The sequence below is a fragment of the Bos grunniens genome, chromosome 7 (genome assembly GCF_055505025.1).
Source record: "Bos grunniens cultivar Pamir isolate PY7600 chromosome 7, Bosgru_T2T1.0, whole genome shotgun sequence".
Taxonomy (NCBI): Eukaryota; Metazoa; Chordata; class Mammalia; order Artiodactyla; family Bovidae; genus Bos; species Bos grunniens.
In genome coordinates, this window is record NC_141171.1 from 30,462,642 (window position 1) to 30,479,495 (window position 16,854).

A 16,854-nucleotide genomic window follows, 5' to 3' on the forward strand; every position below is an offset into this window, starting at 1 on the left:
TTTATCAATCAGTTAATATAGCTGAGCTGTGCTGTTATCCATTCCTTAGTAAAGCAGTCACCAGAAATAGTGAAAGGGAGATAATGTTCTGCTATGACACCTCTGAGCAGTTCCGTGGTGCTGGAAATGCATTATGATACAAGGCATGTGAGATGCCACTGATATCCTATCCAAATTGCACACTTTCCAAATTAGCACAGCCGCTATGGAGAGCAGCATGGAGATTCCTTAAAAACTGAAGGTAGAGCTACCATATGACCCTTCAATCCCACTCCTGGGCATATATCCAGAAAAAAACATGATCCAAAAGGATACATGCACCCATATGTTCATTGCAGCACTGTTTACAATAGCCAAGACATGGAAGCAACGTTAGGGCCATCGACAGTGGATGGATGAAGAAGATGTAGTACACGGGTATACATATATAATAGAGTATTTCTCCGCCATTAAAAAGAATGAAATGCCATTTGGAGAAACATGGATGGACCTAGAAAGTATCTATTGAGTGAAGTCAGTCAGACAGAGAAGGAGAAATACCATATGACACCCCACATACATGGAATCTAAAAAGAAATGACACAAATGAAGACAAAACAGAAACTCAGAAAGTGAACTTACGGTTGCTGGGGGAAAGGGGTAGTTAGGGAGTTTGGGATGGTCATGTGTACACTGCTGTATTTAAAATGGACCTCCTGTATAGTACATGGAACTCTGCTCGGTGTTACGTGTCAGCCTGGATGGGAGGGGTGTTTGGGGGAGAATGGATACATGAGTATGTATGGCTGAGTCCCTTTGCTGTTCATCTGAAACTATCACAATATTGTTAATTGGGTATATCCCAATAAAAAATAAAAAAAATTCAAAAGAAAAATTGCACACTTTCCTACATGATTTCTAGAGTGTGAATAAGGAGAAGTATGCATAACTAGAATACAGGGTCCATGAAGACAGAGGTTAGGTCTGTCTGCCATTTGCCTGCCCCATGCAGGCACTCAGGAATTGCTGCATTCATGAATAAATACATGAAGAAACAAATTGTTTATGGTCTGCCAGTCAAAATAGACATAAAAATGAACGATGACTGAGGCACACGGAGAATAGGCTTTCCTGGCCTCATTGCCCAGCCCCTGCTGAAACTGAGGGGTTTGTTTGTTGGATTGTTGGGCTTTTGAAAAGGATGCTTCAACCACACAGACAAAATGTAGAACAGAGGTTACCTGAGGGCTGGGGTGCAGGGATGGGGGAGCTATATGTTGAGTAGGTACAGAGTTTCTGCTTAGGATAATGACTGTAGAAATCACTGCATGGCATTGTAAACATATTGCTATGTAATACCAGTGAATTACACACTTAAAACTGTTAAATTTTTGTTTCATGTATTAATATATTTACAATTGAAAAATGTTTGCTTCCAAATCTGCCTGCTGCTGCTGCTGCTAAGTTGCTTCAGTCGTGTCCAACTCTGTGCGACCCCATAGACAGCAGCCCACCAGGCCCCACCGTCCCTGGGATTCTCTAGGCAAGAACACTGGAGTGGGTTGCCATTTCCTCCTCCAATGCATGAAAGTGAAAAGTGAAAGTGAAGTCGCTCAGTCGTGTCCAACTCTTAGCGACCCCATGGACTGCAGCCTACCAGGCTCCTCCATCCATGGGATTTTCCAGGCAAGACTACTGGAGTGGAGTGCCATTGCCTTCTCCCCCAAATCTGCCTACCCAGTGTTTAAATGCTAAAAGGTTTTTGCACAAGAGTCTCCCACAAGCCATTGTTAAAGACACTTATCTTCTCATTCCTAGGAATGCATCAGATACTTCATTATATATTTATAGTACCTCTGTTAGCAAAATCTGAAATTTGTGAAAATTAATGGCTACTTTTTCATCCCAACTTCTAAAAGTAAAATTGGAGCATCCTTGAAACTTGGAATTATAATGCCTTCATGTATTATAAAATTAAAGTTTTATCCTTTTAAGAAAGAAAAATGACAAAATCAAAACAATACTGGTTATGTAATTTAGCAGATAGTCCAGACCATGGACATAAATTTGGTAATTTTTCACAATGAATTACTAGTTTCTTAAATTGGGCTTAATATCTTTTTGTTTGAGGTAGTCTGATTGTTGGTTGGTTGTCTTATTAACTGACAAAATGGTTTGCATGGGAGTAAGTGCCGAATAAAGTCTGGGTGGATAATTTTTAACATAAATTGAAATGTTAATTCAATTTGAAATTGAAACTTGAAAATGAAAATCCATCTTTGATATTTGGGTTTTGGCAACTGGGACAGAGGCCTGGGAACCCAGGCTTTTCAGCCTGCAGTGCTTTTGTCCCCTGCCCTAGAGCATCGTCATTCTGCTTCTTCCTATCCACTGGGCTCTCTGCTTCTGGGACTTGGCAGACAAGGATGCAACTCCTCCATTCTGGTGTAAATGTGGAAATACCGACAGAATTGTTTAAGCACCTACATTTTTCACTGAAACCAAAAGAATTAGAGTGGTCACTGATTTTGTTATATAACCTCTATTTGGCATCAAATTAGAATCCACTATTGTTAGGAATGTAACTGTAGAAAGGCTGCTATATACTTAAATCTCATTTTATTTGCTTCTCTGGGGGTTGTCTTCATGTTTTCATTAGGAATGTTTTTACAGATGTAGGCTCTTCAGATATAAAGTTGCTGAAATAGAGACTCAGAAGTTTAGCTTTCAAATTGAAGGGGGGTGGAAATCTGTTTAGAAAGATTAATTTATAGATAAATAATTTACTGACTCTGATACGTTAATGTACAATAATCCCGAGAGGCTTTTAAAGATGTAGTCATTATATTCTTAGGGTTTCTAGGAATGTTAAACCTGTCATTCATAGTAGGAGAGAACTAAAATAGGGCCCATTTATAATTTCTTCTTGGAAACATTTCATCCACAAATTCATAGACAAATATTTTTTCTTTTCCAAATAGCTTATCTAATACTTGGACAGCATAACCCTTTTCTCAATTAACATGTTAACTAGTCAAAAGCCTGCAGACACATTGGATGAGTGCTGAATTTTCCTCAATATTGCAGATTAAAACTTGGCCAGAACAAATAAAATATTACCACAAGAATCCTATTTTGACATTATTGTAAATTTTTGTGAATGCCAGCCCGATAGTGAGAGGGTCTGTGCCTAGTAGGTTTGCCCAGTTTTTTAGCAGATTCTCATATTAATGAATAGATGGAGCAAGACTAAAAGCCTTAAAGAACTGGCTTCATGTCTATGACTTCTTTCTGTAGTCTGAAAAACTGAGATTTGGTCACTAAAATTTCCATCTGTATTCTGGAGAGAAATACTGAATTTCAAGCAAGGCTATTATTGAGTTACTTGAGTTCAGTTCAGATTGTGTGCAAAGATGCCCTGAAGATGGGATGTCAGATCAGGAACTCGAGGCATTAATATTCAGCATGTATATTGAGTCATTCTATTTAGATTGGATGAGATAGGAAAAAAGAAAAAGATAGCGCTAAGTCGTGTCCAACTCTTGCGATCCCATGAACTAGCCTGCCAGGCTCCTCTGTCCATGGGATTCTCCAGGCAAGAATACTGGAGTGGGTTGCCATTTCCTTCTCCAGGGGAACTTCCTGACCCAGGAATTAAACCCAGGTCTCCCGCATTGCAAGCAGATGCTTTACCAACTGAACTACGCAGGAAAGCAGACTGGTTTAGTGGCCTGGTTTTTGCCTCAAGGAAAGAACTTTGAATTTCTGACTTAGCTTCATTGTTGGCAGATGAGAGTAATGGTCTTTTCTTGGTTTCTGGCAGAAGTTTATTTAGGTAACCAACCAAAATTTATAAAATTTGCACAAAAGAAACAAAGGTACCAAATAGGGAAGTTTTATAGTCTTCAGAAGTGATTTAGGCCAACAGATTTTTTTCACCAATAAAAGGTGAAATAGCCAGCCCATATTTGATCACTTCTTTCCCTGTTATCAGTCCACACTTATTTCTTATCTCCCTATAAATGTGTGTTTATCAGGAGCAAATGACACCCAAAATTTGCCTCTAAAATATTCCTTATAAACTCCTCAGAAAAGAAAAGGAAGAAAGGAAAAAAGGAAAGAGTGAATAGAAGAGCTCACACCTCAATTTTCCTTTGGTCTACCTTTTCTTTTTCTAGCCAAGGTCTATAATATAGGTGGTTTCAGGGGTTCGATTATTCTTTACTCCTTTTCACTTGAACCTCAGTGTTACTTCCAGATCTGAATCCAGCAGTATACATATGTTTGAGAAACAACTGTCAACCTAGTATATTCTGGCATGAATCCAAACTTAAAATTTGGAACATATATGAGATAGTCTTTAATGCTCCCTTCCACGTGTGTACTTATTTGGCAATTGCCAGTGGCATGCCAGTCTACCAAAGGAGAGAATAATCTGCCCGTCCCACTGAAAAAAAAAAAAATTACACAATATATACTTATATATAAGATTATATAATTTTATATAAAATTTGATATGATTATATATATAATTATATAATTTAATATATACAAGTGCTTTATGTAGTATACAATTCTACAGATGACCCTTGAACAATGCATGTGTTAAGAGTGCCAACACTGGCAGTGAAAATTCCACCTGTAACTTTACAGTTGTCTCTCCTATCTGTGGTTCTACATGTGCAGATTTAACCACAGATCACATAGCTCTACAGTACATATTTATATACGTAGACCCATATAGTTCCCACTCCAGTACTCTTGCCTGGAAAATCCCATGGATGGAGGAGCCTGGTCCATGGGGTCGCTAAGAGTCGGACACGGCTGAGCCACTTCACTTTCACTTTTCACTTTCACGCATTGGAGAAGGATATGGCAACCCACTCCAGTGTTCTTGCCTGGAGAATCCCAGGAACGGGGGAGCCTGGTGGGCTGCCATCTATGGGGTCACACAGAGTTGGACACGACTGAAGTGACTTAGCAGCAGCAGCAGTAGCAGCATATAGTTCAAGTCCGTGTTGTTCAATGGTCAACCTATGGTTATATATGAAGTATACCTATTCATATGAAGTATACCTATTCATAGCTCAATGAAGCTATGAGCCGTGCCATGCAGGCCACCCAAGATGAATGGGTCATAGTGAAGAGGTCTGACAAAACATGGTCCACTGGGGACAGAAAATGGCAACCCACTCCAGTATTCTTGCCTAAAGAACCCCATGGACAGTAATGAAAATGCAAAAAGATGTGACATGACACCAGAAGATAAGTGTCCCCAGATCAGAAAGTGTGCAAGATGCTACTGGGGAAGAACGGAGGGCAATTATTAACATCTCCAGTAAGAATGAAGTGGCTGGGCCAAAGCAGGGACAACACTTAGCTGTGAATCTGTCTGGTGCTAAAAGTAAAGTCTGATGCTATAAAGAACAATATTGCATAGGAATCTGGAATGTCAGGTCCATGAATCAAGGTAAATTAGACATGATCAAGCAGGAGATGGCAAGAGTGAACCGACATTTTAGGAATCAGTGAACTAAAATGGATGGAAATTGGTGAATTTAACTCAGATGACCATTATATCTACTACTATGGGCAAGAATCCCTTAGAAGAAATGGAGTAGCCATCATAGTCAACAGAGTCTGAAGTGCAGAACCTGGGCACAATCTGAAACATGAGCCATTCAGCATCACAGCAATCCAAGTGTATGCCAACCACTGACGCCAAAGAAGCTGGAGTTGACCAGTTCTGTGAAGAACTACAAGGCTTCCTAGAACTAACAACAATGAAATGTCCTTTTTATCACAGGGGACTAGAATGCAAAAGTAGGAAGTCAAGAGATACTTGGAGTAATAGGCAAGTTTGGCCTTGGAGTACAAAATGAAGCAGGGTGAAGGCTAACAGAGCTTTATCAAGAGAACACACTGGTCATAGCAAACGCCATATCCAATGCAAGAGATGTTGGATGGACATCACCACGTGGTCAATACCAAAATCAGATTATGTTCTTTGTAGTCAAAGATGGAGAAGCTCTATACAGTCAGTGAAAACAATACCTGGAACTGACTGTGGCTCAGATTCTGAGCTCCTTATTGCAAAATTTAGGCTTAAATAAAGTAGGGAAAACCACTAGGCCATTCAGGTATGACCTAAATCAAATCCCTTACAATTATTTAGTGGAAGTGACAAATAAATTCAAGAGATTAAATCTGGTAGACAGAGTACCTGAAGAACTATGGACAGTGATTCATAACATTGTACAGGAAATAGTGACCAAAACCATCTCCAAGAGAAAGAAATGCAAGAAGGCAAATTGGTTGTCTGAGGAGGCCTTACAAATAGCTGAGGAAAGAAGCAAAAGGCAACAGAGAAAGCGAAAGTGAATGCAGAGTTCCAGAGAATAGTAAGGCGTGATAAGAAGGCCTTCTTAAATGAGCAGTGCTAAGAAACAGGACAATAGAATGAGTAAGACTAGAGATCTCTTTAAGAAAATTGGGGGAAAGGGAACATTTCCTGCAAGGATAGGCAAGACATCCTGGAGTGTGAGGTCAAGTGGGCCTTAGAAAGCATTTCTGTAAATAAAGCTAGTGGAGGTGATTGAATTCCAGCTGAGCTATTTAAAATCCTAAAAGATGATGCTGTTAAAATGCTGCATTCAATGCTCACACAACTCAATACCAGAAAAACAACCCAGTCAAAAAGTGGGCAAAAACCTAAACAGACATCTCTCCAAAGACGACATGTAGATGGCTAACAAACACATGAAGAGATACTCAACATCATTGATTATTAGAGAACTGCAAATCAGAACTACAGTGAGATATCACCTCACACCAGACAGAATGGTCATAATCAAAATATCCACAAACAACAAATGCTGGAGAGGGTGTGCAGAAAGGGGAACCCTCCTACACTGCTGGTGGGAATGTAAATTGATGCAGCCACTATGGAAGACAGTATGGAGATACTTTAAAAAACTACGAATAAAACCACCATCAGTTCTGTTCAGTTCAGTTGCTCAGTCATGTCCAACTCTTTGCGACCCCATGAACTGTAGCACACCAGGCTTCCCGGTCCATCACCTACTCCTGGAGTTTACTCAAACTCATGTCCATTGAGTCAGTGATGCCATTCAACCATCTCATCCTCTGTCTTCCCCTTCTCCTCTCACCTTCAATCTTTCCCAGCATCAGGGTATTTTCAAATGAGTCAGTTCTTCACATCAGGTGGCCAAAGTATTGGAGTTTCAGCTTCAGCATCAGTCCTTCCAATGAAGATTCAGGACTGATCTCCTTTAGGATGGACTGGTTGGATCTCCTTGCAGTCCAAGGGACTCTCAAAAGTCTTCTCCAACACCACAGTTCAAAAGCATCAATTCTTTGGTGCTCAGGTTTCTTCACAGTCCAACTCTCACATCCATACATGACCACTGGAAAAACCATAGCCTTGACTAGACAGACCTTTGTTGGCAAAGTAATGTCTCTGCTTTTTAATATGCTGTCTAGGTTGATGACCCAGCAATACCACTTCTAGGCGTATACCCTGAGGAAACCAAAATTGAAAAAGACACATGTACCCCAATGTTCAGTGCAGCACTATTTACAACAGCTAGGACATGGAAGGAACCTAGAGGTCCAACAACAGATGAATGGATAAAGAAGCTGTGGTATATATACAGTGGAAACTATTCAGCCATAAAAAGGAACACTGAGTCCGTTTTAATGAGGTGGATAAACCTAGAGCCTATTATACAGAGTGAAGTAAGTCAGAAAGAGAAAAACAAATATTGTATATTAACACATATATATGGAATCTAGAAGGATGGTACCGATGAACCTGTTTGCAGAGCAGCAGTAGAGATGCAGACATAGAGAGCAGACCTATGGACAAGGGTCGGGGAGAAGAGGGAGAGGGTGAGATGAATGGAGAGAGTAGCATGGATGCATATACACCAACATATGTCAATAGATAGCCTATGGGAATTTGCTGTATGACTCAGGGAACTCAAACTGGGGCTCTGTAACAATGGAGGATTGGGAATGGGCAGGTGGTGGGAGGGAGTTTCAAGAGGGAAGGTGCACATGTATACCCACGGTTATTTCAATTGATGTATGACAGAAATCAAACCAATATTGTAAATCAATCAATTAAAAATAAGTATTAAAAATTTTTTTGTAAAGTACTGCACTCAAAATGTCAGCAAATTTGGAAAACTCAGCAGTGGTCATGGGACTTTAGAAAAGATCAGTTTTCATTCCAATTCCAAAGAAAGGCAATGCCAAAGAATGTGCAAACTACCATACAATTATGTTCATTTTACATGTAGTAAGGTTATGCTCAAAATCCTTCAAGCTAGGCTCCAGCAGTATGCGAACCAAGAACTTCAAGATGTACATGCTGGGTTTAGAAAAGTCAGAGGAACCCAAGATCAAATTGCCAACATTCTTTCGATCATGGAAGAAGCAAGGGAGTTCCAGACCAACATCTACTTCTGCTTCATTGACTATGATAAAGCCTTTGTGTGGAGCACAACAAACTGTGGAAAACTCTTAAAGAGATGGGAGTACCAGTCCACATTACCTGTCTCCTGAGAAACCTGTATGCAGGTCAAGAAGCAATAGTTTAACCTTACATGGAACAACTGACTGGCTTAAAATTGGGAAAGGAGTATGACAAGGCTGTATATTACCCTCTGCTTATTTAACTTGTATGCAGAGTACATCATGTGAAATGCCAGGCTGGATGAATCACAAGCTGGAATCAAGATTGCCAGAAGAAATATCAACATCCTCAGATATGCAGACGATACCATTCTAATGGCAGAAAGTGAAGAGGAACTAGAGAGCCTCTTGATGAGGGTGAAAGAGGGGAGTGAAAAAACTGGCTTAAAACTCAACATTTAAAAAACAAAGACCATGGCATCTGGTCCCATCACCTCATAGCAAATAGATGGGGAAAAAGTGGAAGCAGTGACACATTTTCTTGGGCTCCAAAATCACTGCAGATGGTGACTGCAGCCCTGAAATTAAAAGACACCTGCTCCTTGGAAGGAAAGCTATGACGAAACTAGACAGCGTGTTAAAAAGCAGAGACATTACTTTGCCGACAAAGGTCTGCATAGTCAAAGCTGGTTTTTCCAATAGTCATGTACAGATGAGAGAAAGTGAAAGGGAAGTAGCTCAGTCGTGTCTGACTCTTTGCGACCCCTGTAGACTGTAGCCTACCAGGTTCCTCCGTCCATGGGATTCTCCAGGCAAGGATACTGGAGTGGGTTGCCATTTCCTTCTCCAGCGATCTTCCCAACCCAGGGATCGAACCCGGGTCTCCTGCATCGCGGGCAGACTCTTTACCGTCTGAGCCACCAGGGAAGTTAGATGACAGAGTTGGACCATAAAAACGACTGTGCTCTGAAGAACTGATGCTTTTGAATTGTGGTGCTAGAGAAGACTCCTGAGAGTCTCTTGGACAGCAAGGAGATCAACCCCGAATATTCATTGGAAAGACCGATGCTGAAGCTCCAATACTTTGGCCACCTAATGTGAAGAGCCAACTCATTGGAAAAAATCCTGATGCTGGGAAAGACTGAAGGCAAAGGAGAAGGGGGTGGCAAAAGATGAGATGGCTAGATAGCATCACTGATTCAATGGACATGACTTAACAACAACACTGTTCTTCCTATTGTGTTATAATACATATACTATACTGTTCATGGTGATCAGTAGAAACTATTGGTGACAGTGGACCTCTAATCCCCTGATGGGATCACCAGCAAAGAATGACCAAAATAGCATTTCTGCATTTTCCTTCTCCTCATCATTTATCTGCACTTCTCTGGTGGCTCAGCAGTAAAGAATCTGCCTGCCAATGCAGAAGACGCAAGTCAATCCCTGGGTTGGGAAGATCTCTGGTGAAGGAGATGGCAACCCACTCCAGTATTCTTCCCTGGGAAATCCCAGGGACAAAGGAGCCTGGTGGGCTATAGTCCATGTGGTCCCAAGGAGCAGACACAACTTAGCTACTAAACAACAACATCCTTTATCCATACTCATTGTTCTATAATTTCTATGACAGAATCTGTTACTATAAAGTAGAGTGAACAAAAGTTTCCAAGCTCAGCTTTATTTAAAAAAAGCTCTCCTCAAGCATGTTAATTATTTTATCTCACAAGACTTTTCCTCAAAGTTCACATGAGTATTTGGATATTAAATTTGATACTAAAGGAGCATCAAATTTGTTTGAACCAGAGGAACAATTTACATCAAAGTAGCAACTAGTCACACTAAAATTTCAGAGGTAGGTATAGGGGGAGAATGAAAAAATTAAAACAATATGTTTAGAAGCCCGTGCTCCCAAAAATTAGCTTGCAAAGGGGGTGAATATGTAGGCAACCACAGCTGGAATCTAAGGTGGCCTTAAAATCCTTCAGTTCAGTCGCTCAGTCGTGTCTGAATCTTTGCGACCCCATGAATCGCAGCACACCAGGCCTCCCTGTCCAAACTCCAACTTCCGGAGTTTACTCAAACTCATGTCCATAGAGTTGGTGATGCCATCCAGCCATCTCATCCTCTGTCGTCCCCTTCTCCTCCTGCCTCCAATCCCTCCCAGCATCAGAGTCTTTTCTAATGAGTCAACTCTTCGCATGAGGTGGCCAAAGTACTGGAGTTTCAGCTTTAGCATTATTACTTCCAAAGAACAAATCCTTAGGGTTCAAAGTATTTCCATAAAATGTGGCAATAGACATTTTGGGGTACAGGTGATAGTAGTGGTCAAGTGAGAAAAAGCATTTGTCAAAATCCAGCGTCCATTCCTAATTAACACTACTAGAAAACCAAGAATATAAGGGAACTTCTTCAACCTGATAAAGGGCATCTACAAAGCCTTAGAGCTAACATGCATGCATGCATGCTAAGTTGCTTCAGTCATGTCCAACTCTTTGGATCCTATGGACTGTAGCCTGCCAAGGTCCTCTGTCCATAGGATTCTCAAAGCAAGAATACTGGAGTGGGTTACCGCGCCCTCCTCCAGGGGATCTTCCTGACCCAGGGGTTGAACCTGCGTCTACTGTGGCTCCTGCATTGCAGGTGGATTCTTTACTGCTAAGCCACCTGGGAAGCCCAGGGCTAACATACTTAAATGATAAAAGAGTGAGTACTTTCCAAAAAGATCAAGAACTAAAAAAGCATCTCCTCTCACTATCTCTGTTCAATACTGTATGGTAGGTTCAAATACCCCTATATGGTATACCCATTGAAGTAAGGCAAAAAAGAACAAGATAATAGAGTTGCAGATAAACAGCCTCAAGAACATATAACAAGTATGCAGCTATTCGTGAACGAGAACAGCCCTATAGGATTCAAGAGTCCAATAAAAGCCTATAGCAAGACAGTGCAACCAAACTGGAGAATAAGAACAAAAATGACTCCTTGTGAGATTAGCATAGTTCCTGTCTCAACAGATGCACCTACTTTCCAGATCCCAGCTACCATGGTTGCTGGACTTGTATGCACATCTCAGACAGCAGAGCAACCACCACTGTGGAAGCCAGTGCCCCAAACCCTGGAGCCACTGTTGCTCTGTGATCATTCACACTCCAGAGCCCAATTTCACTGCTGTTCCATGGTACCTATATATGAGACACCAGTGTCAACTTAAACACGAGGGCACTCATGAACTGGACATGGATCCATATCTCCCATGATATACCCAGAGCAGAAGAGAAAAGATCAGAGTTCCCCAGATGCCTTTACCACCAAAGACCCCATCAGACCCCACCACTGCTTCAGATAGCCACAATCCTGGGCCAATGAAGATGGCCCAGCAATCTTTGGGAACAGTGACCTCAGCTGGTGGACCTCCATGGAGCAGCACTATGAGGACCTAACTGGAACCAAGGACTACCACATCCCACTCAGCCACTGCCCTTAGACCACCTGCTGATAATCTTCTCCCACTAAAATCTGTCCATAAAGTCTGAAAGAGGTGACTGATCCATCAAATGCAGAGACATCAACAAAACACTACAAGAAAAGGTGAAAAATCAAGGTAAAATGACATGGCCAAAGAAACAATAATTTTCCAGTAATCAACTCCAAAGAAATAAAAACTATGAGTTGACGGAAAATTCAAAATATTTGGCTTAAGCAAGACCAATGAGCTATAAGAGACTACATATAGACAATAAAACTATGAAAATACATAAGCTAAGCAAGAAGATCAACAGAGAGAGAAATCGTAAAATAGAACCAAACATTCTGGAGCTAAAGATTATAATAAATGGAATTTAAAAAATGCAAGTACATCTACAGACTTAATCATGCAGAAGAAAGAATTTGTGAACTTGAGAACAGGTCATTTGATATTATCCAGTCAGAGGAGAAGAAAGAATGAAAAGCAAAGAAAGCCCACGTGAATTATGGGATCGCATTATGCAAAATAATATTTGTACTATGAGAGGACCAAAAGCAAAGAGAGAAAGGGGCAGAAAGCTTAAAGAAATAATGACTGGAGAGATAGAGATGATGGAGTAGGAAGATGCTAAGCTTGTCTCCCTCAGTGAACACATCAAAAATACATCTACATGTGGAGCAATTCTCACCAAAAACAAACTGGAGACTGGCAGAAAAATTATAAAGGCTATAAATAAAGATCCACAAAGAGTGTCAGGTAGGAATAAAAGAGAAGTGATCATGTCAGGACCTGCACCCCTGGGAGGGGACACAGAAGGGGGATATTACACCTGGAGGTATTTCCTAGGGAGCAAGTGGTTCAAAGCACATATTGGATATACCAGACTTTGCATCCCATACCAGGAGGATGAGTCCTGTTGTAGGCTTGAAGTCGTTATTGGCTTGAAGACCAATAGGACTGGGTGGGGCTGGGGGGCACTATGAGAAACTTGAACTCCACTTGTGAAGTTCATATACATGTTCCCTTGTTCCCCAATCAAGGCTGAGTAAGCAGATTGAGACTTCCCAGGACTCTGGCCAGTTTTCCATGACCACCCAACCATGTACCTTGGCCCATAATGAGGGCCCACTTTGGCCCCTCTTGCTCTGTAGGGGAGCACCCCTCTAGGATGAAGGCTGCTGCTGCCAGCGGGAATGTGCTGTTATGGGGGATAGAGCTGGCTTATACTTGGTACTACATCTGAATGGGGCAAGGGCAGCCCTTGCTGGCACTCTTAGAGGCAGCAGATCAGAGTGGTCCAAAACTCTGACTGGGTATATGGGACCACCACAGTACATGTCCTGGCCTGCACTCGGTGCCTGATCTGGCCTCTCCTGCTCCAACTCTGCTTCCATCTAGAGTGAAGCTTTCAATGCTGGGGACAATACAGAGCACACACTTAGAACAGAACCAGCTTGGATCTGAGCCTCAAGCCATCTCCTCTAGCACCTTGGGAACTGAACCCACCCCCAATGGGGTGGTGTCAAGCACTGAACATATGGCTGAACATGTGAACATAAGCTCACATGTGGCTCTGGCTCCAGCTCTGCCATCCCTGCTCCCCACTTCAGTGACAGCTGCCAGCATACCCTGGGAGGAGACATGACTCATGTTCTCCACCAAAAGCCACTAGATACACACAGAGACTGTGGGTGGACACAGCCACACAAAGACACCCTTCAAGACCAGGATGGGTAACTGCTTTACCCAACTTCAGGGAGACAGAGAAACTTATGGAAAATGAGAAGACAAAGGAGTTTGTTTCAAATGCAAGAACAAGGGGAAAGCCTCTGCATACATCACGAGGTGACACATCTGTTTCTCACCAGGAATTGTGCTTGAATCAGCAGGTAAGAGGCCTCTCAACTCTGTCCAAGAACCCTGGGAACAAGTAAAACTAGACAGAGCAAAGAAAAACAAGAGCTTTATAAGGTCCGAGGACAATAAGGCAGAGTAGAAGGACCTGAGTTTACCTCCTCTCAAGGAAACATCAAAATCACAACTACTTGCTTCACAACCATCAAAAAAAAAAAAAAAAGACTGGAACCTACAAAAAGAGATATTCTACTTCCAAAGACAAAGAAGAAGCCACAACAAGCTGGGGGCAGACACCCAAAACAGGAGGAACTAAAATCCTGCAGCCTGTGGGACCACAAACACAGCATTTTACACAAAATGAGACAGCAGAGGAAGATGTTCCAGATGAAGGAATGAGATAAAACATCAGAATAACAAGTGAAATGGAGACAGGCAATCTATCTAAAAAGGAATTCAGAGACCTTTTTAGGTATTCATAAAATGATAGTGAAGATGATCCAAGATCTCTGAAAAAGAATGGAGGCACAGACTGAGAAGATACAAGAAATTCTTAACAAAGAGCTAGATGATATAAAAAACAATCAGTTGAACAATGGAATAATGAAAATGAAAAATGCACCCGAAGGAATAGGAGAATAAATGAAGCAGTAGAATAGATGAGTGGGAAAAAAGAATGGTGGAAATCACTGCCACAAAACAAAGAAAAAAGAATGAAAAGAAATGAGGAGTCTCAGAGACCTCTGGGACAATACAAACACATCAACATTTGTATTATAGGGTTCCCAGAGGAGCAGAGAGACAGAGAAAGGACATGAGAAAATATTTGAAGAGATAATAGCTGAAAACTTCCCTAATATGGGAAAGGAAATAGTCACCCAAGTCCAGGACATGCAGTGAATCCCAGGCAGGATAAATCCAGGGAGAAATGCACCAAGACACACAGTAATTAAAGTGACAAAAATTAAAGACAAAGAGAAAATATTATAAGCAACAAGATTAAAGCAACAAACAGTATACAAAGGAATTCCCATAAGGTTATCAGCAGATTTTTCATCAGAAACCCTTCAGGCCAAAAGTGGCATGATATATTTAAAGTGATGAAAGGGAAAAACCTACAAACAAGAATTTTCTAGTCAGCAAGGCTCTCATACAGATTTGACAGAGAAATCAAAGGCTTTACAGACAAGAAAAAGCTAAGAGAATTCAGCACTACCAAACCAGTTTTGTAAGAAATCCTAAAGGAACTTCTCTAGACAGAAAAGAAAAGGCCACAACTAGAAACAAGAAAATTCTGAATGGGAAAGCTCACCGGTAACAACAAACATAAATATAATATCAAAACAAGCAAGAGTACATATGCAAGATATTGGAAATGAAGACCAGCAACTTAAGACGATCTTGTACATATACAGACTACTATATCAAAATTTACCTCATGATAACCACAAACCAATAGATATAAATCCACAAATCCATAAGAGATATACACACAAAAAAGAAAAAGCAACCCAACACAACACTAAAAATAGTCATCAAAAATATTAGAGCACAAGAGAAAAAGAAGAAAAAATCTACAAAACAAATCCAAAACAATTAATAAAATGGCGGTAAGAGAAATTTCCTTAAACATAAACAGATTAAATGCTCCAACCAAAAACACAAACTGACTTAATGGATACAAAAACAGTATCCATGTATATGCTGTCAAAATGAGACCCATTTAGAGCTAGGGACATACAGTCTGAAAGTGAGGGGATGGAAAAAGTATTCCACACAAATGGAAATTAAAAGACAACTGGAGTAGCAATACTCATATTAGACAAAATAGACTTGAACATAGACTGCTGCAAAAGACAAAGAAGGACAATTATAAATATATACGCACCCAGCACAGAAGTACCTCAACATGCAAGGCAAATGTTATTAGCCATAAAAGGGGAAACTGATAGTAACACAATGAAACTGGGGGATTTTAATACCCCATTTATGCCAACAAGATTATCCAGGCAGAAAATCAATAAGGAAACACAAGCCTTAAATGACACATTGGACAAGACAAGCTTAATTGGTCTTTATAGAGCATTATATTCAAAAGCAGCAGAATACACATTATTAAGTTCTCCAGGGCAGAACACATGCTGTGCCATAAGGCAAATCTCAGTACATTGAAAAAACTGAAATCATATCAAACATCTTTTCTGACCACAATGCTATGAGATTAGAAATCAGCTGTAACTAAAAGATTAACTACAAGGAAAAAAACAACAACAACAACTATAAAAACCACAAACACTGGAGGCTAAACAATATGTTACTAAACAACCAAAGACTCACAGAATAAATCAAACAGGAGATAAAAAAAAAATACTTAGAGAAAAATGAAAACACAATGATCCAAAAACTATGAGATGCATCAAAAGCAGTTCTAAGAGGGAAGTTTATGGCAATACAATCTTACCTCAAGAAACAAGAAAAATACCAAATAAACAACCTAACCTTATACCTAAAGCAACTAGAGAAAGAAAGCAAACAAAACCCAAAATTAGTAGAAGAAAAAAAAATCATAAGATTCAGAGCAGCAATAAATGAAATAGAAATTAAGAAAACAATAGAAAAGATCAATGAAACTAAAGGCTGGTTGTTTGAAAAGATAAACAAAATTGTTAGACTTTCAGATAAACTCATCAATAAAAAACAAAGGGAGAGGGTTCAAATCAACACAATTAGAAATGAAAAGGGAGAAGTTATAATAGACACCACAGAAACACAGAGAATCATAAAAGACTACTACAAGCAACTATATGCCAATAAAAAACCCAGAAGAAACAAATTCTTTGAAAAGTACAATCTCCCAAATCTGAATCAAGACAAAGTAGAAAGTATGAATAGACCAATCACAAGCTCTGATATTAAAACTGATTAAAACACTTCTTGCAGACAAGAATCCAGGACCAGAAGGCTTCAAGGTGAATTCTATGAAATATTTAGTGAGGTGTTAAAACATCCTTCTGAAATTATTTTTAAAAATTGCTGAAGAAGGAATACTCTTTAACTCATTCTTCATGGCCACTATAACCCTGATACCAAAAACGAGACAAAAATACCAAAAAAAA